This window comes from Amblyraja radiata, chromosome 2 (assembly GCF_010909765.2).
Source record: "Amblyraja radiata isolate CabotCenter1 chromosome 2, sAmbRad1.1.pri, whole genome shotgun sequence".
NCBI lineage: Eukaryota > Metazoa > Chordata > Chondrichthyes > Rajiformes > Rajidae > Amblyraja > Amblyraja radiata.
In genome coordinates, this window is record NC_045957.1 from 13308049 (window position 1) to 13335152 (window position 27104).

Sequence of the window (27104 nt, forward strand, 5' to 3'; positions counted from 1 at the left end):
GGCTTGTCCCACTTGGGCGACCTAATCCGCGAGTTCTGGCGAGTTTGCCCTCGACTCATACTCGCAGCATGGTCGACACGAGGTCGTAGGAGGTCTTCGTAACTCTCCTTCATGCTCGAGAGTGGTCTCCGTGTACTCGAGGCCACAGCTAGGTCGCGGCGTATTTATCAATTTGTTAAAAAATACCCGCGAGTAAAAAAGGTCGCCATGGAAAAAAATCGATATTTTTTTTACTCGTAGGTTTAGTCATAGTAGGTCGTAGTAGGTCGGCATGTTAGTCGTAGGTAATCGAGGGTAGTCAAGGTAGTCGTAGATAGTCTTCATCATAGTTGAAGGGAGGTCAAAGGGAGGTCGAAGGAGATCGAAGGAGGTCGTTTTCACTCTCCACTATTCGGTGTCCAATTTTCCCGAAGTTACTCATAGCTAGTCGTAGCTAGTCGTAGCTAGTCGAAGCTGGTCTTCAACATAGTCGAAGGAGGTCGAAGGAGGTCTTCAACATGTCATTTTTTCAAACTCTTCTAAACTCGCCAAATAGGTCGCCCAAGTGGGACAGCCCCTTAACCCCATTCTCCTGCCTTTTCCCCATAACCTCTGACACCCATTCTAATCAAGAATCTATCTATCTCTGCCTTCAAAATATCCACTGACTTGGCCTCCACAGCCTTCTGTGGCAAAGAATTCCACAGATTTTCCACCCTCTGAACTTTTTTCTTTTCATTTATTTCATTTGTTATATTTTTTATTGTATACTATGTTAACATAGGTTTCTGACTGGTCACCCTATCCAAATCTCATCATTTTATATACCTCTATTAGATCTCCACGCAATCTCTTGTGCTGCTGCAAGTAGGAATTTCATTGTTCTATCTGGGACACATGACAATAAAACACTCTTGACTCTTGACTCTTGATTCTCCTGCCTTCTCCCCATAACCCCTGACCCCCGTACTAATCAATAATCTGTCAATCTCTTCAAAATATCCATTGAATTGTCCTCCACAGCTGTCTGCGGCAATGAATTCCACAGATTCACCACCCTCTGACTAAAGAAATTCCACATCATCTCTTTTCTAAAGGTACGTCCTTTTATTCTGAAGACTCCCACTAGTGGAAACATCCTCTCCACATCCAGTCTATCCAGGCCTTTCAATATTCGATAATTAAGTTTTATTACCTACTTAAGATAATAATGTTCGTAAAAGTTCTTGGGAATGTTGCCACTTCAATTGTGAATTTCCATAAATTGTCGTTGGTTGCACATTGGGTTTTTTTCACTCGTATTGCGATTATTAGCTTATGTCTTTTTTTTCATTTATATACGTGTACTGTGTTTACAAGCATGTTATGCTGCTGCAGGTAAGAATTTCATTATTCCATTGTTGGTACACATGGCACATAATCACTGTTGATGGTATAGCAATATGTTCATTATTACAAATTCACAGTGTTTGCTCCGAAACCATATAACAGGTACCCACATAAGCAAAGAATAGCATTCTAAGTAGCTTTAATTCCCAGCTGTAAATCAAGTCCTACACCACTTTTATGGCTCAAGCGCAAATTGTTTTTTTTTTTGCAAATTGCACATTTCGTGAAGAGAGATAATAATCAATAAAGGTAGCAATCGGTAATGGGCGAATCTAGGTTTTATGGCACATTTGTATTCTTTCCTACAAGTAATATGTCTGCTGGGGATTTTACAAGCGCTGTTAATTTTGGAAAAATATTAAAGTCAGTTTCAGGTTGGGGCATTCTAAGCGAAACTTGTAACATGTTAGGTGATTTCCTTCTCGTTGATCGGCCAGGTTTAATAAATTGGGAATGTCATCCTGCTCCTTAAGCCTTATCTCCCAAATGAATGGTAATAATGATTGCAATTTTATCTGGAAGGGGAGTGCAGGGCAGGGCAGATGGAGAGAAAACGATATTTGTATTTATATGGGATTTTTGGTGACTTTAGTAAGCATCTCAAAAAATTTAAGATAATTAAGTACTTTCTGAAACGTTTGCACAACTGTTTTAGAATGTCGAAAATAGAATGGTTCAGGACAGGAACGGGACCTATGGCCCTCGATCTGTGTGCTAAACATGATGCCAATGGACCGAATACATCGAAGTCCCTCACCCTGAGCACAGGATCGCCCAGGGTTGCGTCCTCAGCCCCCTATTGTACTCCCTGTACACACACGACTGTGTGGCTAGGTTCAGCTCCAACTCAATAATTAAGTTTGCTGATGACACTGTGGTGGTGGGCCTGATCTCAGACAACGATGAGAAGGCCTACCGGGAGGAGGTGGCTGATCTAGCACTCTGGTGCCAGGATAACAGCCTCCTCTTGAACATCAAAAAAACGAAGGAGCTGATCAGTGACTTTAGGAGGGCACATCATCCGAGGACGTACACTCCATTGAGGATAAATGGGGATCCTGTGTATAGGGCAAACTGTTTTAAATATCTGGGAGTCCACATCTCCGAGGATATGACATGGGCATCACATGCCTCAGCACTCGTGAGTAAGGCAAGGCAGCGCCTTTACCACCTCAGGCAATTGAGGAAATTCAGAGTGTCTCCGAGGATCCTCCAGTGCTTCTACGCAGTGGCGGTGGAAAGCATCTGGTCCGGGAACATTACCATCTGGTTTGGGAATTGCTCTGCCAAGGACAAGAAGGCTCTGCAGAGAGTAGTGCGTTCGGTCGAACGCACTATGGGAACTTCACTTGCCCCCCTGCAGGAACTATACATCAGGAGGTGCAACTCCAGAGCCAACAATATCATGAGAGACCCCTTCCACCCCTGCAACGGACTGTTCCAGCTGCTACGGTCAGGCAAATGCCTCCGTTGCCATGCGGTGAGAACGGAGAGGTTGAGAAGGAGTTTCTTCCCAGAGGCCATTCGGACTGTAAACGCCTATCTCACCAGGGACTAACTCTACTGAACGTTTTTCCTTCCATTATTTATTATGTAAAAGAATATGTGTGTTATGATTGTGTTTATAGTTTGTTTGTTTGTTTGTCTTTTTGCACAAAAGTCCGCGAGCATTGCCACTTTCATTTCACTGCACATCTCGTATGTGTATGTGACAAATAAACTTGACTTGACTTGACAAATGGCCTAATTCTTCTCCTATCACTTATGACCTTATAAACTCATTTCACTCTACACATAATCCATATCCCTCCATTCCCTGCATATGTTTTATAGCACAGCTTCATTACTTCTTGACCCCTTATACTCAAAGCCCCGACCAGTATTGTTGGAATGTTTGGTACAAAAAAATGCTGGAGAAACTCAGCGGGTGCAGCAGCATCTATGGAGCGAAGGAACCCTACTTCAGACTCATTTCGAATGTTTTGCAGTTGTTCTCATAAATAGTCCAAGATTTGTCCTCAATCAGTCTTGCACCATAGATACATAGAAACATAGAAAATAGGTGCAGGAGTAGGCCATTCGGCCCTTCGAGCCTGCACCACCATTCAATATGATCATGGCTGATCATCCAGCTCAGTATCCTGTACCTGCCTTCTCTCCATACCCCCTGATCCCTTTAGCCACAAGGGCCACATCTAACTCCCTCTTAAATATAGCCAATGAACTGGCCTCAACTACCTTCTGTGGCAGAGAGTTCCAGAGATTCACCACTCTCTGTGTGAAAAATGTTTTTCTCATCTCAGTCTTAAAAGATTTCCCCTCTATCCTTAAGCTGTGACCCCTTATCCTGGACTTCCCCAACATCGGGAACAATCTTCCTGCATCTAGCCTGTCCAACCCCTTAAGAATTTTGTAAGTTTCTATAAGATCCCCCCTCAATCTCCTAAATTCTAGCGAGTACAAGTCGAGTTTATCCAGTCTTTCTTCATATGAAAGTCCTGACATCCAAGGAATCAGTCTGGTGAACCTTCTCTGCACTCCCTCTATGGCAACAATGTCCTTCCTCAGATTTGGAGACCAAAACTGTACGCAATACTCCAGGTGTGGTCTCACCAAGACCCTGTACAACTGCAGTAGAACTTCCCTGCTCCTATACTCAAATCCTTTTGCTATGAATGCTAACATACCATTTTCTTTCTTCACTGCCTGCTGCACCTGCATTCCTACTTTCAATGACTGGTGTACCATGACACCCAGGTCTCGTTGCATCTCCCCTTTTCCTAATCGGCCACCATTTAGATAATAGTCTGATTTCCTGTTTTTGCCACCAAAGTGGATAACCTCACATTTATCCACATTATACTGCATCTGCCATACATTTGCCCACTTACCCAGCCTATCCAAGTCACCTTGCAGCCTCCTAGCATCCTCCTCACAGCTAACACTGCCCCTCAGCTTAGTGTCATCCGCAAACTTGTAGATGTTGCATTCAATTCCCTCATCCATATCATTAATATATATTGTAAATAGCTGGGGTCCCAGCACTGAGCCTTGCGGTACCCCACTAGTCACTGCCTGCCATTGTGAAAAGGACCCGTTTACTCCTACTCTTTGCTTCCTGTCTGCCAGCCAGTTCTCTATCCACATCAATACTGACCGCCAATACCTTGTGCTTTAAGTTTGTATACTAATCTCTTATGTGGGACCTTGTTGAAAGCCTTCTGAAAGTCCAGATACAACACATCCACTGGTTCTCCCCTATCCACTCTACTAGTTACATCCTCGAAAAATTCTATAAGATTTTTTCAGACATGATTTACCTTTCGTAAATACATGCTGACTTTGTCCAATTATTTCACCACTTTCCAAATGTGCTGCTATCCCATCTTTAATAACTGACTAGCAGTTTCCCCACTACCGATGTTAGACTAACTGGTCTGTAATTCCCCGTTTTCTCTCTCTCTCCCTTTTTAAAAAGTGGTGTTACATTAGCTACCCTCCAATCCTCAGGAACTACTCCAGAATCTAAAGAGTTTTTAAAAATTATCACTAATGCATCCACTATTTCTGGAGCTACTTCCTTAAGTACTCTGGGATGCAGCCTATCTGGCCCTGGGGATTTATCGGCCTTTAATCCATTCAATTTACCCAACACCACTTCCCGACTAACCTGGATTTCACTCAGTTACTCCATCTCCTTTGACCCGCGGTCCCCTGCTATTTCCAGCAGATTAGTGAAGACGGAACCAAAGTAGTTATTCAATTGGTCCACCATATCCTTGTTCACCATGATCAATTCACCTGTTCTGACTGCAAGGGACCTACATTTGTTTTAACTAATGTCTTTCTCTTCACATATCTATAAAAACTTTTGCAGTCAGTTTTTTTTGTTCCCTGCCAGTTTTCTTTCATAATCTATTTTCCCTTTCCTAATTATGCCCTTTGTCCTCCTCTGCTGGTCTCTGAATTTCTCCCAGTCCTCTGGTAGGCTGCTTTTTCTGGCTAATTTGTACGCTTCATCTTTTGCTTTGATACTATCCCTGATTTCCCTGTTATCCACGGATGCACTACCTTCCCTGATTTATTCTTTTGCCAAACTGGGAGGAACAATTTTTGTAGTTCATCCATGCAGTCTTTAAATGCCTTCCATTGCATATCCACCGTCAACCCTTTAAGAATTAATTGCCAGTCAATCTTGGCCAATTCACGTCTCATACCCTCAAAGTTAGCTTTCCTTAAGCTCAGAACCATTGTTTCTGAATTAACAATGTCACTCTGCATCCTAATGAAGAACTCAACCATATTATGGCCACTCTTGCCCAAGGGGGCACACACAACAAGACTGCTAACTAACCCTTCCTCATTACTCAATACCCAGTCTAGAATAGCCTGCTCTCTCGTTGGTTCCTCTACATGTTGGTTTAGAAAACTATCCCGCATACATTCCAAGAAATCCTCTTCCTCAGCACCCTTGATAATTTGATTCACCCAATCTATATGTGGATTGAAGTTACCCATTATAACCAAGACCACTGTCAATGGTAAATGCCTTATAGCAATCTTTAAGGCCTAAAGAAATTAAATGGAGCATAACTGTCTGAATTATGCTCTCCTTGCCCACGAATTCAGGCATCATTTGGTAAAACAAAATGTCCTTATTCTCCCCCCTCTTCCCTGTGCCCCACTAAGGGCAGTACAGCGGCGCAGTGGTAGAGTTGCAGCCTCACAGCGCCAGAGACTCTAGTTCGATACTGACCATGGGTGCTGTCTGCACAGAGTTTGTATGTTTTTTCTGTGACCGGGTGTGTTTCGTCTGGGTGCTTCGGTTTCCTCCCATACCCCAAAGACATACAGGTTTGCAGGTTAAAGGGCCTGTCCCACGAGCATGCGACTGCATGCGGCGAGCGCAACCAAGGCGGAAGCGGGGGCCGCGCGGAGGTCGAGTGATCCCGTACGAGTTGACGTGAGGTTCAAGCGAAGTCCACGGGAAGTTTGCGCTAGGCGTACGCCATCAAGACGCTGCATTTGGTGTCGAGACGCTGCGCACGCCCGTCGAGGTGGTGCGTAAGGCGTCAAGGCGGCTGCGGGCCGGCAGGCCGTTGCCGCGCGGAATTTTTGGACAGTGTCAGTTTTTCGGAGCCCCGCGCGATGTCGGGACCTGCTCCGCACAACTCCATACGGTTCCGGCGATCGAAGTGGGACCAGCCCCGCTGGGCCGTACGGCTCAAGCGACCACGTTAGGTCGCGCTTGCCGCATGGAGTCTCATGCTCGTGGGACTGGCCCTTAAATGGCTTCAATAAGAAAACTTATTTACAGGTTTGTAAGTTAATTTGCTTCTGTAAATTGTAAATTGTCCCTCGAGTATAAGATGGTGTGTGTGTACGGGGATGATCACCGGTCGGCGGCAGAGAGAGGGGAATAGCTACGAAGACAGCGATAATTAGATTTCCCAGCCCCACCCATCACGTATCACTATCTATCCAAACCCTGTGAATGAGAATCAAAGAAACTGTGAAGATCTGTAACTATAACAAAGAATGACTCCAAAATGCTGGAATGAGGTGCAGTAGGTGAGGCATCATCTATGGAAAGATGAACCTTTATTATCCAAGGTTGAAGAGCCTTCCTTCAAAACGTTGCCAATGTTGGCACTGTCCTCCACATCCTCAGACCACCCCTGTCTGGTCCAACAAACTCAGAGGGGATGCTTGGGAGTGCTTTGCCCCCCATAGTTTGCTGTGGGCTCACCAAACGTTTAGTTAGTTATGAGGTGAGATCCTCACAGAAGATTCCTGGTCTCTTGTCACCACATTGTGTATATGCTATTGCAGTTCAATTTCTGCACAATGGGTACCCCCAGAGTATTTGTTTTGTTTAGTTTACTTTAGTTTAGTTTATTGTCACGTGTACCGAGGTACAGTGGAAACAAATTGTTGTGTGCTAACCAGTCAGCAGAAAGACAATACATGATTACAATCGAGCCATTTACAGTGTATACATACATGATAAGGGAATAACATTTAGTGCAAGGTAAACCCAGCAAAGATCGAACATGGATAGTCCGAGGGTCACCAAAGAGGTAGATAGTAGTTCAGCACTGCTTTCTGGTTGTGGTAGGATGATTCAGTTGCCTGATAACAGCTGGGAAAGAACTGTCCCTGAATCTGGTGGTGTGCGTTTTCACACTTCTATACCTTTTGCCTGATGGGAGAGGGGAGAAGAGGGAGTGGCCGGGGTGCGACTCATCCTTGATTATGCTGCTGACCTTGCCGAGGCAGCGAGAGTTATAAATGGAGTCAATGAAAGGGGGGATGGTTTGAGTGATTGTCTGGGTTGCATCCACAATTCACTGCGGTCTTGGAGGGAGCTGTTTCCAAACAAGCTGCGATGCATCCCGATAAAATGCTTTCTATGGTGCATCTGTAGGAGTTGGTGAGAGTTGTAGGGGACATGACAAACCTCCTGAGCCGGCTAAAGGGCTGGTCCCACTTAGGCGATTTTTTAGGCGACTGCCAGTGACTGCCATAGTCATAGCAGGCCGCCAAAAAAACGGCGACTGGTCCCCCTCCGACAACGTCCATGACAATGTCTACGACAACCTCCCACCTAATCGACGTCAAGCTACGGCATGCTACCGACAACCGGCGTCCCATTAGGAAGTCCACCTACGACCACACCTGCGACAACCTATGACCACACAGGCGACAACCTACGACAACCGGTCAACCTACGTCCACCCACGACAAGCAACGACAAGCAACGACCCTGTCGGCGACAACTGAAGACAACTGAAGACAATTCGTAGGTAGTCGCCAATGGAATTCACCGGTCAGCACCGGCGACAACCTACATCACCCGGCGACAACCTACGACTCCACCTACGTCAGGAGAAGTTAAGCTACACAAGTTAAGCTACACTCATTTGTGTCAACCCACTGTCGCCAACTGTCGGCGAAAATTTTTTGAACATGTTAAAAATCCAACGACCAGAAAGACACTACGACTCTTTGGACGACTGAGGAGACTACTCAGGACCATACAGGCGACACCAATGCGATCATGTGGCTAGTCGCCTGTAGTCGCCTAAAAAATAGCCTAAGTGGGACAGGCCCTTAAGGATGTAGAGGTGTTGGTGTGTTAGAGGGGGTTCAGTGTTGGTAATGACAGGTGAATGTTTGGGCTTGACAGGTTGTCTATCCCTTGTTGCATGTCATCATTGTCTGGCATTTGCAAGGTGCAAATGTTTCAGGCCTGGGTGAGGGGAAATGACTCCTGCAGAGTATCCTCTCTGTACCACTTTAAAAATTAAATAGTTCTATCAAGTTCTTCCTTAATATCCTCTTGTCCTGGAAAAGAAAACAGATCAAGCTTCTCCAGTCTTCCTTCGTAAGGGAAACACACTGTTCCAGACAAGATCCTGGTGAACCTTCCCTGCAACCTCTCTGTCGCTGCCAGATTGTTCTATTCATCGCTATCAAATCTGTACACTGTGGACAGCTCGGTTGTAATCATGTACAGTCTTTCCACTGACTGGTTAGGGTGCAACTGAAAGCTTTTCAGAATTAAAGGACATTCTTTTAGAAAGGAGATGAGGAGTCATTTCTTTAGTCAGAGGGTGGTGAATCTGTGGAATTCTTTGCCACAGAAGGCTGTGGAGACAAAGTCAGTAGATATTATTAAGGCAGAGATAGATAGATTCTTGATTAGTACGGGTGTCAGAGGTTATGGGGAGAAGACAGGAGAATGGGGTTAGGTGGGAGAGATCGATCAGCCATGATTGAATGGCACAGTAGACTTAATGGGCCGAATGGCCTAATTCTACTCCTATTACTTATGACCTTTTCACTGTATCTCGTCGACGGACCTGGTGGTCTACTCTCGCACCTACTTTCTATGATTCTATGATTCTATGTGGCAATAAACGAAACAAAACTAAATTGTCCCTTTTTTCAATGATCAACATTTTATTGAAGCTCAGTAACATCCTTGACCATACTGTAAATACCCACCCCGTGGCTAATGCCCAGTGACAATCCCCTTCCTAATTGCATACAGACCTAACCTTGATGCAAAACCTACCCAGAGGTTTCTGTGCCTAACCCTCCTTATCCTAGGACTCAGAATATCCCCCAACCCATCTCTCAGTTATGACTCCTTGGCACTATTGCTAGGCATATCTCCCCTGCAAGTATCAACGTCATAGCCCTCATAGTACTTTAAATAGTGAAAGGTGATAGCCGGATCTGCAGACGTAGGTAACACTATTCATTAGATAATCAGATCATAAGACGTAGGAGCAGAATCAGACCATTCGGCCCATCGAGTAGCTCTGTCATTCGATCATCCATTTTTCTGGCCAGGGTGTCTGCAGCCGTCAATGGCACAGTGGTGCGGCAGGTGGTGCTGCTGCCTCAGGGCTCCAGCAACCTGGGTTCACACTTGACCACCCGGACGGTCCATGTGAAGTTCGAACCTTCTCCCATGCGGGTTTCGCCTCAAAGGTGCTCCAGTTTCCTCCCACATCTCACAGATATACCAGTTGGTGGATGAAACTTCTTCTTTTCGTGTCTTTGAAGCTGGTTGACTATATGACAGTTTCCCATTCCTTTACACAGTCCTTTGCGTTTTTGTTGAACACTGCAAGATCCTTTGAGCTGCACTGGTTGGGTAGTAGGGGGCAGACAAGGCAGTGCTGCATTGTATGGTCCTCTTCTCCACATTCACAGGTGGTTTGGCCAGTTTCATAGCCCCATCTGGCCATGGCATCTTTTGATCGCCCTGTTCCTGTTCTCAGGCGGTTGAGCGTCTTCCACTGGACCCATGGTGCTTCTGAGCCCGGAGGGAGGGCTTCAGAAGGAGGGATACCCATGTCAGTAGGAGGGGGGTCGTCCTCAAGCCTTTTTGTCCATAGTTGGAGTCTGGTTTCTTCCCGTGATGTTATTAGGGGCTGGACATGGCTGAGAAAGCTTCTCCTGGACTTCAGCCGTTGGGCCGGGGGTACACGTCCGTAGAGGAGGTGGCGTTCATCACTGGTGGCCTTGGTCATCTCTACTCGGCTGGCGACTTCCCGTCTCACATCAGCAGGGGCAATGCCAGCGAGGAGGTGCAGGTTGTTTATGTTGGTGGGCTTCAAGCAGCCAGTGATTGAGCGGCAGGTGTTATTCAACGCTGGGTCTAATTTCTTGGCATGGGATGATCTCTCCCAAACAGGACACGCATACTTTGCAGAGGAGTAGCACACGGCCAGAGCAGTAGATCTTAATGTGTGTGATGTGGCTCCCCATTTGGAGTTGGTCAGCTTCCGGAGGATGTTATTTCGGGAGTTAACTTTCAGTTTGGTGTTTTTGACGTGTTCCTTATAGGAGAGAGTGCGATCCAGTGTTACACCGAGGTAGACAGGGTTGGTGCAGTGCCCAAGAGGTGTTCCAGACCATGTGATGTTAAGGGGTCTGTTTGCTTCCCGGTTCCTGAGATGGAACGAGCAGGCTTGGGTCTTCGCAGGGTTTGCGTGTAGGTGGTTGCGCTCGTAGTAGAGGTGTAGCTCATCTAGGGCTGAGGTGAGATTCGCTTCTACAGCTTCAAACGTACTCTCTTGGGATGTTACACAGAGGTCGTCGGCGTAGATGAACCGCTCAGTGTTCTGGTCCATTGGCTGGTCATTGGTGTAGATGTTATATAGTAGTGGAGCCAGCACACTACCTTGAGGCAAGCCATTCCGTTGTCGTCGCCAGCGACTTTGCTTGTTGTTAAGGACAACATGAATTAACTGATGTAAATACATTCCCCACCAAGCATAGGTAAGTGGTAAAGTCATAGAGAGTTCGTGAGCATCTGAGCGAGAACAGGTTATAAGGACATAAGTTGGGGGGATGGGGTTATTGGGATTGCATTAGGAACTATCAAGGACTTGATGGGCTGATTGGTCTCCTTTTATGATGGGAGGAAAAATATAGACCATTTCAAGAAAAAATAAACAATGTTTCTGAATAGAGCTGACCTTCAATGCATTTTACAAATTGACTAATTGATTTCAGTGCAGGTGTGCACTGTAAATTATAGGAATTATTACTTGCCACAAATATTGACTCATATTAATTGTATAAGCTATTACAATAAACCTTCCCTGTATGCTTTGAAGGATTACTCAATGGGGGTGAGCGACCAAGTACAGAAATTAGTTAAGGAAAGAGAAAGAAAAATTATCACACTCTTCCTTTAACACCCTGGGTTATGCAGCGAAAGAAAATCCATTCAATGCAACGCCATATGGGCCTGTCCTACTTAGGCAACTTTTTAGGCGACTGCAGGAGACTATGCAGTCGCCATATGTTCGCCACATGTACGCGGGCGGTTGCCGGGGAGTCGCCTTCATTGTCGTGAGGAGTTCCCGCATTCTGGGAACTAGTCGCGGCCTCATTATGGTCGCCGTGAATTTTTCAACACGTTGAAAAATTGGCGGTGACCGGAATGAAACCGCCATGGAGAGTAGCGAGAATTCTCGTGCCGTAGGTGGATCGCCAGGAGGTCCTAGTGGATTTCCAGGAGGTTGTTGGTTCTCATAGTTTCTCGTAAGTTGTAGCCGGTGCTGACCGGTGAATTTCATTGGCTCATTGGGAAAAAAAAGGTAAGCAGTAGTTTTCAGAACCAAGGATAACCGACCGGTAATGTTAAATGTCCGCCAAGCTTCACAGCCGTTTATCTCTGGCTTCTTAAAAGTTGTCTCCTTCTCCCTCCTTCTCCCTCCTGCTCCCTCCTTTTTTAAAGGACTTACCGTACACTGTGCTTTAGCCGTCTTAATTACAGCGCCAACCTTCCTGTTCATCGCGGTGTGTGTCTGTATCAGCTTGGCTTTCTACCGTGTGAATTTCACTCAGACAGCGCTCTCCCGCTTGCCCTGTCTCCTGCCTGCATAACGGGCTGGTGAAGGAAGCAATGTGCTTGTGTGTGTGTGTGTGTATTCCACTCTGACAGTCGCCTGAAAAATCGCCTAAGTGGGACAGGCCCATTATAGAGCAAACTCCTCCGTTGTTCCGCGAGGAGACCTGAGCATTAATGCTGTGAAGAAGATTCAATCTCTTCTTTCTGATTAAATCCTCCCATTGAAATAAATTTGAGCAGTTTCTAATGAGGCGTGTCCACAGCATAAAGAACTGGACAAAATTAGCACACTTTACCAAACATGCGCAGGGGGAATACAAGAATGTTTGGTGTAGGAATGAACTGCAGATGCTGGTTTAAACCGAAGATAGACACAGAAAGCTCGAGTAGCTTAGCGGGTCGGACAGCATCTCTTAAAAAAAGGTGACGTTTCGGGTTGAGACCTTTCTTCATTATTCCGTCATGTATTCATTTTCTCCAGAGATGCTGTCTGACCCGCTGAGTTACTCTAACCTTTTGTGTCTAGCAACAAGAATGTTTGGTATAGTTGACAGAGATATCATTTGAGGGAGACAGTGATCTATCAGCATTGAGCTTCTACACTGCTGGACGAAGTCTCAATGGATTTTACACATGAATATTGCCATGCACACTTTACCACATGAAAGCATTATCGCCTTCTGTGTGGAGCAAAGATAGACACAAAATGCTGGAGTAACGCAGCAGGACAGGCAGCATCTCTGGATAGATGGAATTGGTGACGTTTTTGGTCGAGACATCTTCTGACTGAGTCAGGGGAGATGGAGATACAGAGATAAGGAAGTGTCAGGTGTAAAAACGGGACAAAGGGGATCGGGATCAAGGAAAATGGAGAGTAGATCATTGTTAGTTCGGAGAAGGTAACAACAAAGCACACAGAAATAAAATGTAAATAAGGACAGCTAGACAGGTCGGAGAATTATGAAGGGGGAAGGGATGAAGAGAGAGGGAAAGCAAGGGTTACTTGAAGGTAGAGAAGTCAATATTCATTCCGCCCAAGTGAAATATAAGGTACTTTTCCTCCAATTTACACTGGGCCTCACTCTGACGATGGAGGAGGCCCAGGGCAGAAAGGTCCATGTGGGAATGGGAGGGGGAGTTAAAGTGTTTAGCAACCGGGAGATCAGGTATATTTAGGCGGACTGAGCGGAGGTGTTCTTTGTAGCATCACTAAGGTAAACAAACCTTCTGTCCTATTGTACAAAGCCATTTTTGTTTTATTGATGTTTAAGAAGGAACTGCAGATGCTGGAAAATCGAAGGTAGACAAAAGTGCTGGAGAAACTCAGCGGGTGCGGCAGCATCTATGGAGCGATGGAAATAGGCAACTTTTGGGCCGAAACCCTTCTTCAGTATTCGGACTGGTCTGAAGAAAGGTTTCAGCCCGAAACGTTGCCTATTTCCTTCGCTCCATAGATGCTGCCGCACCCGATGAGTTTCTCCAGCACTTTTGTCTACCTTCGTTTTATTGATGTGGCTTTTGCTATTTCTCACTTGTACCTGAATAGTTCAATAGTTCTGTGGTTCTTTATTAACACATGTACCAAGTTAGAGTGAAATTCCTTTATTTGCATACTGTTCAGTAAAGTTATTGCCATACGTAAATACAATCCCAGATTAAGTACTGATTGAATTGAAGCAGCCATTAAGTCCATAGGCAAGAGGCACCAGGTTTGGGGGTCATTTTCAAAGTCCCAGCTGCAATCCCAGTCGCCTGAAGGCCTGTTGCAGCCGTTGCCTCCACCCGCATCATCCAGTGAACCCTCGCCCCTCTCTTCACCCAGCCACATAAACGCAATGATAGCATTTATTTCAAGGAGGCAGGAATGTAATGCTGAGGCTCTGTAAGGCACTGGTGAGGCCGCATTTGGAGTGTTGTGAGCAATTTTCGGCCCCATTTCTGAGGAAGGATGAGCTGGTTCTGGTGAGGGTCCAGAGGAGGTTTACAAGAATGATCCCAGGAATGAGTAGGTTAACATATGATGAGTGTTTGTCGGCACTGGACCCACACTCACTGGAGTTGAGAAAAATGATCGGTGACCTAATTGAAACTTACCGAATGGTGAAAGGTTTGGATAGAGTGGACGTGGAGAGGATGTTTCCACTAGTGGGAGAGTCTAGGACTAGAGGTCATAGCCTCAGAATTAAAGGACTTACCTTTAGGAAGGAGATGAAGAGGAATTTCTTTAGTCAGAGGGTGGTGAATCTGTGGAATTCATTGCCACAGAAGATATTTAAACTCTAATAATGCTAATGGTAACCTGTTGGGTGGATAGTTATGGCGCAAGAGTTACAGGTTCGATCCTCACTATGGGCGCTGTCTGTATGGAATATGTATGTTCTCCCCGTGACCTGCGTGGGTTTGCTCCGGGTACTCCGGTTTCCTCCCAGACTCCAAAAAACATACAGGGTTGTAAGTTATTTGGCTTTTGTAAATTATCCCTAGTGTGTAGTGTGTGCTCATGTAACAAGGATTGCTGGTCAGTGCAGACTCGGTAGGCTGAAGGGTCTGATTCCGCGCTGTGTCTCTGAAAAACTGGAACTGAACTAAAACTAGTTTTGAAACCAAACACAAGAAACTGCAAATGCTGGAAGCAAAATGCAATGTGTCGGAGGAACTCAGCTGGTCAGGCAGTCGTACGTTTGATGTTTAGGGTTTGGACCCTTATTCATAGGACTGATTGAAGTAGGGGGGAGAAAGCTGGAAAAGAAAGGTGGGAGTTGACAATTCCTGGCAATGGAGGAGGCCAACAACCGAATGGGCTGTATGGTACATGTAGGTGACGTTTCGGGTCGAGACCCTTCTTTAGCCTGAGAGTCAGGGGAGAGGGAAACGAGAGATATAGACGGTGATATGGAGAGATATAGAACAAATGAATGAAAATGCATTTGTTCTATATCTCTCCATATCTTTCATTCATTTGTTCTATATCTCTCCATATCTTTCATTCATTTGTTAATAATATCTCCATCTTTCATTCATTTGTTCATAATATCTCCATATCTTTCATTCATTTGTTCTATATATCTCCATATCTTTCATTCATCTGTATATTTCTCTACATATATATCTCTCGATTTCCTCTCCCCTGACTCTCAGTCTGAAGAAGGGTCTTGACCCGAAACGTCAAAAGGATTTGAGTATAGGAGCAGGGAGGTTCTACTGCAGTTGTACAGGGTCTTGGTGAGACCACACCTGGAGTATTGCGTACAGTTTTGGTCTCCTAATCTGAGGAAAGACATTCTTGCCATAGAGGGAGTACAGAGAAGGTTCACCAGACTGATTCCTGGGATGTCAGGACTTTCATATGAAGAAAGACTGAATACTCTCGACTTGTACTCGCTAGAATTTAGAAGATTGAGGGGGGATCTAATAGAAACTTACAAAATTCTTAAGGCTAGCTGCAGGAAGATTATTCCCAATGTTGGGGAAGTCCAGAACAAAGGGTCACAGTTTAAGGATAAGGGGGAAATCTTTTAGGACCGAGATGAGAAAAAAGAATTTCACACAGAGTGGTGAATCTCTGGAATTCTCTGCCACAGAAGGTAGTTGAGGCCAGTTCATTGGCTATATTTAAGAGGGAGTTAGATGTGGCCCTTGTGGCTAAAGGGATCAGTGGGTATGGAGAGAAGGCAGGTACGGGATACTGAGTTGGATGATCAGCCATGATCATATTGAATGGCGGTGCAGGCTCGAAGGGCCGAATGGCCTACTCCTGCACCTAATTATATGTTTCTATGTTTTATTGTCACCTATTCCTTTTCTCCAGAGATGCTGCCTGACCCACTGGGTTACTCCAGTTTCTTGTGCCTATGGCATAAACCAACATCTGTGGTTCCTTCCTACACTTGTAGATTACTGTTGGCTTTATAAATGGGTTTAGGTATGTTAGCATAGCGGTTAAGTCATTGGACCAGCACCCAAAGACTTGACCATTGTTCTGAACACATGAATTCAAGTCCCTCTAGAACATTTAGAGAATGTAAATTCAAGTAACTGGGCGGCACGGTGGCTGCCTTATGGGCAGTAACTGGGCGGCAAGAGTTGCTGCCTTACAGTGCTTGCAGTGCCGGAGACCTGGCTTCAAGCCTGACTACGGGTGCTGTCTGTATGGAGTTTGTACATTCTCCCCATGACCGTGTATGTTTTCTCCGAGATCTTCGGTTTCCTCCCACACTCCAAAGACGTACAGGTTTGTAGGTTAATTGGCTTGGTACAGGTGTAAATTGTCCCTAGTGTGTGTGTTTGTATTAATGTGCAGGGATCGCTGGTCGGCACGGGCTCGGTGGGCCGAAGGGCCTGTTTCTGCGCTGTATCTCTATACTAAACTAAACAAAATAAATCCAGAGTGAAGAGTTTAGTGGTTAATATCCTACAAGGAAATAATGTTTGTGGAAGTCAATGTTTTCACTATTTGTGTCTGTCAAATTGACACACACATACCGCACACCACATTAGTTATATGGTCCTTTTATCCAGAAGCATGCTTGGCTCCTCGATTGACCATTTGGAATTTCTACCAGGCAGGAGTGGGTTAAAAGGTGAGCATAATGCACTGCGTTGTTTTACATGAAAGCAGACAGGGACTAATTGCTCAGCTGTCACCTTCTTTTTCCACACCAGTGCTCAGATTAAGTATTTTGTGAAACAATACTATTATTCAGGTGCCAGATGAAGATGTATGGTCAGGCTTGCTGCCGGTGTGTAATCTGGGGGACTTTTCTTTCTCCGAAGTGGCCCCTTGGGTAATTACATTGTGAAATAATCATTATAATTTGTGAAGTTATAATCGAGGATGAGTCTCACTCCCTCTTCTCCCCTCTGCTATCAGACAAGAGGAATGGAAGTGTGAAAATGCACACCTCCCGATTCAGGGACAGTTTAGTACCGGTATGAGTATTGATTTTTCTAACTTCAAGTACTTCTGCAGTTGTACAGGGCTCTGGTAAGACCACATCTGGAGTATTGTGTACAGTTTTGGTCTCCTAATTTGAGGAAGGATATCCTTGTGATTGAGGCAGTGCAGCGTAGGTTCACGAGATTGATCCCTGGGATGGCGGGACTGTCATATGAGGAAAGATTAAAAAGACTAGGCTCGTATTCACTGGAGTTTAGAAGGATGAGGGGTGATCTTATAGAAACATATAAAATTATAAAAGGACTGGACAAGCTAGATGCAGGAAAAATGTTCCCAATCTTGGGCGAGTCCAGAACCAGGGGCCACAGTCTTAGAATAAAGGGGAGGTCATTTAAGACTGAGGTGAGAAAAGAACTTTTTCACCCAGAGAGTTGTGAATTTATGGAATTCCCTGCCACAGAGAGCAGTAGAGGCCAAGTCACTGGAAGGATTTAAGAGAGAGTTAGATGGAGCTCTAGGGGCTAGTGGCGTCAAGGGATATGGGGAGAAGGCAGGCACGGGTTATTGATAGGGCACAATCAGCCATGATCACAATGAATGGCGGTGCTGAAGGGCCGAATGGCCTCCTCCTGCACCTATTTTCTAAGTTTCTATGTTTCTATGTAAGTAACCCTTGAATCCCCTCTCTCTCTGTCCCTCCCCCACCCAAGTCGTTGTACCAGCTTCAAGGTCGTCTTGTTGAGTCTCATTGTCAGTCACTTGTGTTCATCTAACCCACAGCTAACAATTATTACTTTTTTGCATATCTTTCATTCATTTGTTCTGTATTTCTCTACATCACTGTCTATATATTTTGTTTCCCTTTCCCCTGACTCTCAGCCTGAAGAAGGGTCTCCACCCGAATCCTCACCTACTCCTTTTCTCCAGTGATACTGCCTGACCTGCACAGTACTTCAGCTTTGTGTGCCTATCTACAGTTTATTCCTAGCTGTTATCAGGCAAATGAACCATCCTATAAACAACTAGAGAGCGGTCCTGAGCCACCATATAGTCACAGGAAACCCTCGGCATACATTTGTTGGATGTTCCTCGACTTTATCTTGCGTTAAACATTATTCCCTTTATCATCTATCTACACTGTGGGAGACTCAATTGTAATCATGTATTGTCTTTCCGCTGACTGGTTACATGCAACAAAGGCTGTTCTACAGTACACGTGACAATAAACTAAACTAAACTAAACTGAACTAAACTGAACTAAACTAATCTAACTCAAGTATAATTTTTATACTGTACTTTGCTTGCATGAGAGAGACAGACCAGGTTGTCACACCCTTGCCATGGACTGGGAACCCACCTGGAAGGCCCGTCTCACCCGCCCAGAGAGGAAGGAGTCTGCGGGAGAGAGTGCACAACCTCGATGGTGTAGTGGGATGCTGGAGGTGCTGCAGTAGCCTGGGGCTTGGCTGGACCGAGCGCTGCTCCAAGAGGCCGAGCGAGTGGACTGGACACGGCCTACTGTGGTGGAGCAGTGGTCGAGAACACCATGGCTACACTTGGCCAGGCCTACCCTGCAACGCCACCAGGACAACAAACCTTCATGGTCAGATCAAGACTTACAACAACTGGTGCCAAATCTGGCAACTCTGTATGGTGTCACAGTGTACTACTGCTATACATTGTACTCTATCTAGGACGCTCATCTAAGATGGATCTAAGTGTTTATGTATGGTACTGCACTCAACTGGATACAAAATGTTGTAGATAGACAGAAAATGCTGGAGCAACTCAGCGGGTCAAAGGAATAGGTGTTGTTTCAGATCGTATCCCTTCTTCAGACCGACACGATCCTGCCCAAAACGTCACCTATTCCTTTTCTCCAGAGATGCTGCCTGATCCGCTGAGTTACTCCAGTGTTTTGTGTCTATCTTCGTTATAAAGCAGCATCTGCAGTTCCTTCCTACACATGAATGTCACTTTACTGTGGAACATGCGATAATAAACTCACTGAATATCCTCGCGTCAAGACTGGGCAACATGGAGCCACATAGTGATTCAGTGAGTTTATTTAGTGAGTGGAGGTAATATATGGTCCGTGGACTGTGTAAAAATGAATCCTAATCTCTGCTGAGTTATTTGATCACAGCCACTTCACCTCCAGAAGTGATTTATTTCCCATTGATAATGGAGATAAACTGAACTAAACTCGTGGAAAGCTCATGCAGTCACAGAATGAACATGCAAACTCCACATAGACAGCACTCAGGGTCAGTATGGAATTGCCAGAGCTGTGAGGCAGCGGCTCTACCTGCTCTGCCACTGCACTTCCATGTCTGCAGCTTGCTGGCTCCAAAGATGCTCACAGCCCTATTGCAAAGGGGTCAGGGGTGGGGTGGAATATTTGCACCTTTGGTCTACCTGTTCCACTAGGGCCAGACAGCGGTGAAGCAAGAGTCCGGCTGATATATTTTCTATGTGCAGGAAGGAACTGCAGATGCTGGTTTAAACCTAAGATAGACACAAAAACCTGGAGTAACTCAGCAGGTCTGAAGAAGGGTCTCGACCCGAAACGTCACCTGTTCCCTTTCTCCAGAGACACTGAGTTACTCCAGCTTTTTGTGTCTATCTTTGTTATATTTTCCACCTTTGTCAGGAAGGCATCAAATAGGGAAACCAACGAGACTGTAGATGCAGGAATCTAGAATAAATACAGAATACTAGAAGAATTGTACATGCTGGAATTCAGAAGATTGAGGGGGGATCTTATAGAAATTTACAAAATTCTTAAGGGGTTGGACAGGCTAGATGCAGGAAGATTATTCCCGATGTTGGGGAAGTCCAGAACTAGGGGTCACGGTTTAAGGATAAGAGGGAAGTCTTTTATGACCGAGATGAGAAAATCATTTTTTACACAGAGAGTGGTGAATCTGTGGAATTCTCTGCCACAGAAGGTAGTTGAGGCCAGTTCATTGGTTATATTTAAGAGGGAGTTAGATGTGGCCCTTGTGGCTAAAGGGATCAGGGGGTATGGAGAGAAGGCAGGGATGGGATACTGAGTTGGATGATCAGCCATGATCATATCGAATGGCGGTGCAGGCTCGAAGGGCCGAATGGCCTACTCCTGCACCTATTTTCTATGTTTCTATGTCTAATGCTGGTATCAAAAACCAGAGGACATCAAAGGAAAAATATAATGGGAACTTGAATGGCAATTTCTTTAAACAAAGGGTGGTAGGTATATGGAACAAACTGCCATAGGTGGTGGTTAAGTCAGGTACTATTACAATGTTTAATAACACATTTGGACAGGTACATGGATAAGATAGGTTAAGAGGGAAATGGGCCAAATTCAGCCAGGTGGGATTAGCGTAGATGGGGCATGTTGGTCGGCATGGGCAAGTTGGGCCGAAGGGTCTGTTTCCACGCTGGCCAAGGCTCAACTGTTTTCCCTCTGTGCCCTAAGCTCCACCTCATTCCGATGAAAGATCGTGGCCTGAAATGTCATCCGTCCATTTCCCTCACAGATGCTGCCTGACCCGTTGAGTTCCTCCAGCGGTTCGTAGTCTCTTGTGTCTTCGGCTTTCCAAGTGACTTGACGTGCTAAATATTTACTTTCCTACCACAGCGGCCAACTTTAATTCTTCCCACAATTATTCACAAGACCTGTTGTCACTCACTCAACCTCTCCACATCCCGCGAAGGCCGACATTTGACCCCTCCACTACGTAGTTTCCTACCAATCTTTATCATCAGCCAGATTCACCAGGAATGCCAATTCCTCAGAGATTTGCCCTCGCAAATTTGGCACATCAATACAGAGATGACAGTGAAGGAAGAACAATGGCCTTTTGGAAAGAGACGACTTTACAAGCCGGGACCCCATTTCCAACAGCGTTAGTTTCAGGACTCGAAAGTAATATTCTTCCAGACTGAGAAACAATCTTTTGCCTTGACTCTTCTTCCTGTTACTCAAACAATTCGCCTTCCAAATGATTTTTAAATATCATAATTTGTATTCGCTTCTTTAGAATCTGGCAGCTTATTCCAGATATGGAGTGAAAAAGCTGGCCATGAGATCTCCATTGAAGGTGTATAATCCGATGAGGGGAATTGATAGAGTAAATGCAAAGAGTCTGATACCCAAGGTATCCGGAAGCAAAGGACATAGCTTTAAGGTGAAAGGTAAGGAGCAAGAATTAACAGGAACCTGAGCGGCAACGTTTTCTTTCACAGTGTGGTGGGCATATGGAACGAGTAGTCAGAGGGTAGTTAATCTGTAGAACTCTTGGCCACAGAGGGCTGTGGAGGCCAGGTAAGTGGATATTTTTAAGGCACAGACAGACAAATACTTAATTAGAAAGGGTGTCAAGGGTTCTGGGGAGCAGGCAGGAAAATGGGATTAGGTGGCAGAGTTCCACCATGATTGAGTGGTGGAGTTGACTCGATGGGCCCAATGGCCTAATTCTACTCTTATAACGTGAATTTATGAACTTTTCAGATTAGGTAGTTGAGGCAGTTGCTATAACAGCATTTAAAAGGCACTTTGAATGCAAAGTTCAGAGGGATATGAGGCAAATGCGAGCAAATGGGACTAGCTTGGATGGACATCTTAGTTGGCATTGACAAGTTGGACCAAAGGACCTGTTTCCATGATGTATGACTATGATTAAATCTGGCCTCATTCATTCAGGTTTTAAGCCTATTAGGACTAGACTCTATACCCTCTCATTTTAGAAACCTCTATCCTGGGGAAAATACCATGAGCTCTCATTTTATCCATGCCCTTCAGGATGTTGTACACTTCGAAAGATCACTCTCAGCTCCTATACCTAAAGAAAAATTCCCAACCTAACTTGGAACTTCAGTAAGTGCATGTTGTCTTACAACTTTTTGCCGCCAGATGTTACTTGACCCGTTAAGTTCTTCCAGCATTCGGTATTAGTTCCAGATTCCTGCAACTGTCTATTTGCCTCCACTGAGGCTACAAATGCACCAGAGAGAGCATTTTGTCAGGATGCATCACAGCTTGGTTTCGGAACAGCTCCATCCAAGACCGTAAGAAATTGCCGCGAATTGTGGACGCAGCCCAGACCATCGCACAAACCAACCTCCCTTCCATTGATTCCATTTATAACTCACGCTGCCTCGACAAGGCCAGCAGCATTATCAAGGATGAGTCGCATCCTGGCTACCCCCTCTTCTCCCCTCTCCCATCGAGCGAAAGGTAGAAAAGTGTGAAAACACACACTTCAAGATGTAGGGACAGATTTGTCCCAACTGTTATCAGGCAACAGACAGTCAGACTGGTCGGAGAACTAGGAAGGGGGGAGGGATGAAGAGAGAGGAAAAGCAAGGGTTACTTAAAGCTAGAGAAATCAATATTCATACCGCTGCCCAAGCAAAATATGAGGTGCTATTCCTCCAATTTGCACTGGGCCTCACTCTGACAGATAGCATTCCCTAATTCAATAAACAAGGTACAGTATATACAATTCAGAGTCTGTAAACACAAGTTATAGCAGAACTACCTGCACAACTAGGGAAACATGCCCTTTGACACCTGAACTAGCATCAAGCATCAATGACCCATAATAAACACCAAAAAAGCAAGTTTGGTACATAAAAAAAACAACCATAACAGTGCAAAGGCAAAATTAATGCCCCCCCCCCAAGCCTTTGTAGTTTGGAGCTTAGTTGGAGGTTGTAGCGTTTAATAGCCTTGTGGTTGTTGGGTAGAAACTGCACCTGAACCTGGACATTTCTTCATGATGGCAGGAGTGAAAAGAGTGAGTCCAGCTGGTCTCTGATGAGGCTTCCTTTTTTGAGACAGCAACTCCTGTAGATCCCTTCGATGGTAGGGAGGTCAGTGCCTGTGATGGACTGGGCAGTGTTCACCACTTTTTTCAATCTTCTGCATTCCTTGGCATTCGTGTTGCCGAAACAGGCCGTGGTGCAACCAGTCGTGAGAGGAATAGATCGGGTAGATCTATTGTCTCTTGCCCAGAGCAGGTGATTCGAGGACAATAGGATATAGGTTTAAGATGAAGAGGGAAAGATTTAACAGGAATCTGAGGGATAACATTTTCACACAAAGGGTGGTGTGTGTATGGAACAACCTGCCAGAGGAGGTAGTTGAGGCTGGGACTATCCCAACGTTTTGAGAAACAGTTAGACTGGTACATGGATAGGACAGGTTTGGAGGGATATGGACCAAACGTGGGCAGGTGGGACTAGTGTAGCTGGGACATGTTGGCTGGTGTGGGCACGTTGGGCCGAAGGGCTTGTTCCCACACTGTATCACTCTATGACGATGATATACTGTACATCTGCAGAAGTTCAAGACTATTTGTCGACATACCAAATCTCCTCGATCTTCAATGGAATTAATGGCATTGAAGGGTTTTGCATTATTATTGCATCAATGTGCTCGCTTTAGGAAAGATCTTCAGGGATATGTACGCCCCAGGAATTTGAACCTTTTCACTCTCTCCACCACCATCCTGTCAACGGGTGTGTGGATCCTTAGCCTTCCTTTCCCACAGTCAAGTATCATTTTTTGACATTGAGAGCAAGGTTGCACATGAGCTTAAGACAATTCAAGTGACAATTCCAAGTATAATCTGTGCCTGGTCTTGTACTTGTCAAGGAACCCACAAACTAGTGGCAAAAAGGCTGTGATGTGCAAGGAAATTATCTCAGAGGTTTGCACCAATAAAATAAAGACAAAAGCCTTTCTTACCGTATCTTTTCTCCACACATTAAAAAATAACATTGTAAAATGTGATCTACACACAAGCCTGCCCTAACTGGTAAATGAGCTATGCTATGAATACTTTCCTCATGCAAGTCAGAACATTCCCAGTCATATTAATCTGATTAATTTGTGGGTAGGTGGATACTGCTTAGGTGCTATTGAGAAAATGACAAACCAGAGGAAAAAAAATAGACTTTATGAAACAGTGTATGAGAAAGGTTTGTAGGATTGTCTCTGAGTCCTGATGCTGTGGACTGCAGTCAAATTAAGCGGTAGGTTTAGTTTAGAGATACAGCACAGAAACAGGCCCTTCGGCCCACCGAGTTCGCACTGACCAGCGATCCCCGCACACTAACACTACCCTACACACACCAGGGATATTCTGAAAAAGGGTCTTGACCCGAAAGGTCACCCATTCCTTCTCTCCAGAGATGCTGCCTGCCCCGCTGAGTTACTCCAGCATTTTGATTCTACCAGGGACAATTTACACTTATACCAAGCCAATTAACCTACAAACCTCAACTTCTTCGGAGTGTGGGAGGGAACCAATGATCTCAGAGAAAGCCCATGCAGGTCACGGGGAGAATGTACAAACTCCGTACAGACAGCACCCATGGTAGGGATCAAACCCAGGTCTCTGGCGCTGCAAGCGTTGCCAGGCAGCAACTGCCGCTGCACCACCATGCCGCCCTGTTTCCGAACAGCCAGAAGAACAGAACTGTCACTGACCCTTGTGTAGGAAGGAACTGCAGATGCTGGTTTGAAGCGAAGATAGACATAAAAAGCTGGAGTAACTCAGCGGGACAGGCAGCATCTCTGGAGAGAAGGAATGGGAGATCTTTCAGGTCGAGACCCTTCTTCAGACTTTGCTTGTTCATTGCAACTGCATGTGAGATTGACTTAGCCTTTTCCATTCGAGTCTTCACATTCATTTCAGCATAAAGATCACATTATTACAAAACCCTGTAACTGCAGACAAATGAAGATGGATGACGATAGTGACAGATGAAGGGTAGCAAATTAAATATTACAGCAGTATAATGGAGAATTAATGTGGTTACTTATATTCAGCGTATCATCCGATCTTGGCTTCCCTAAAATGCGCTTAAAGAATCTCAAAGTTAGTTCTAGAAGGGGGAGTGTGGGGAAGGGGGGCTGTGGGGAAGGGGGAGGTGTGCGGGAGGGGGACTTGCAGCAGAGGAGAATGGTGAGTAAGGTGGCAAAAAATATTAGCGCTATGGGGGATTGTTTTTGCGCAAATTTAATTACAACGCAAACAGGAAGTGGTCAAGATGAGAGTTTTAGAGATAGATGGATGGATGGATGGATGGATGGATGGATGGATGGATGGATGGGTGGATGGATGGATGGATGGATGGCTGGATGGATGGATGGATGGATGGATGGATGGATGGATGGATGGATGGATGGATGGATGGATGGATGGATGGATGGATGGATGGATGGATGGATGGATGGATGGATGGATGGATGGACGGATGGACGGACGGATGGACGGAAGGACGGAAGGACAGACAGACAGACAGACAGACAGACAGACAGACAGACAGACAGACAGACAGACAGACAGACAGACAGACAGACAGACAGACAGACAAACCAAACACAGGGAGGTGGGAGTAGTGTGGCTGGGACATGTTGGACGGTGTGGGCAAGTTGGGCCAAAGGACCTGTTTCCACCGTATAACTCTATGAGTCTGTCAGACTGCATTTGTGCAGTCAGAAACAGTTATCGTGTGTGATGAATAACCTGTCAGGAGAGCTTGAAAATGTGAAGGAATAAAGTAAATGTTTACAATGCCGAAGAGAAAGAGTCAATGTTGATTATTGTTATTTAATTGACAATTAAGCTGTTTTTTTTAATTTAATTGACAACAGTTCAATGAAATCTTATTTGCAGCAGCTTAAGAGCCCCATACACACAATACATACAGGTAAAATATAATAATAAAACAATTCAATATATTAATAACCCTAATAGTAGATATACATAGTAGTGGAAAGACTGAAATCCACAGTGCAACAAGGGTGGCACAGTGGTAGAGCTACTGCCTGACAGCGGCAGAGACCCGGGTTCGATCCTGACTACGGGTGCTGTCTGTGTGGAGTTTGTACATTCTCTGTGCGTGGATCATTGGTCGGTGTGGACTCGGTGAGCCGAGGGGCCTGTTTCCGCACTGTACCTCTAAACTAAACTATACAAAAGACACAGGACCGTAGAAGTTCAAAGTTGCTGAGGTCAGCGTTATTGTTGAAGGGCGTGAGGAGGGGGGAAGGAAATAATGCAATGCATCTGCAATTGGATGGAAAGAGGAGTGGTTAAGAAATAAAAAGGACGATTGTGCAATTGTGGTAAAGGAATAAGTACAAAAACAGAATATCAAAGACCTGAAACGTTAACACTATTTCTCTTTGCATAGACCTGCACAGAATTCTCAGCATTTTTTTGTTTCTATTCTGTACTTTTGTTGCTTTGGGTGGTCTGGCTAACTGAAACTGCAGCCAAGACCTAGACTCACCCTTGTCCCTCCCAGCAAGAATCCATTCATCAAGCCCAGGGTTAGTACATCTTCTGGCCTGGTGTCATATGGCCTCTGGTTCTGGATGCTCCAGAAACTGTCGACTCTGCTGCCTATTGTGGTCGAATCTGCTGGGTTAGAATTGACATGAATGTGAAAAAAGGTCTGAATGCATTCAATAATGAACAAGGAATCCACTCTTGGCTCCCTGTAAATGCTGATTCCCGAAGCAGTTCTGGAATATTTTCTGTTGGCATGGATGTTATATCATTATATCAAATTATATTAAAGTGCACAATGGATAAAACCAGATACACTCTAAAGCTCATATCTATTTGATAACAGTTACACAATAAATCCCCCTGTAAAGGAAAGCCTACTCATCCCATTGGGAATTTAAACTCGCACAACCTATGGCTTATTTTAGTTAATTTTGGAGATACAGCGCGGAAACAGGGCCTTCAGCCGATGTGAGTCTGCACCGACCAGCGATCCCTGTACACTAGTACTATCCTGCACACCAGGGACAATTGTATAATGTTACCAAAGCCAATTAGCCACAAACCTACGTCTTTGGAGTGTGGGAGGAAACCGAAGCACCCAGGGAAAACCCACGTGTTCACATGGAGAACGCACAAACTCTATATAGACAGCACCTGTGGTCAG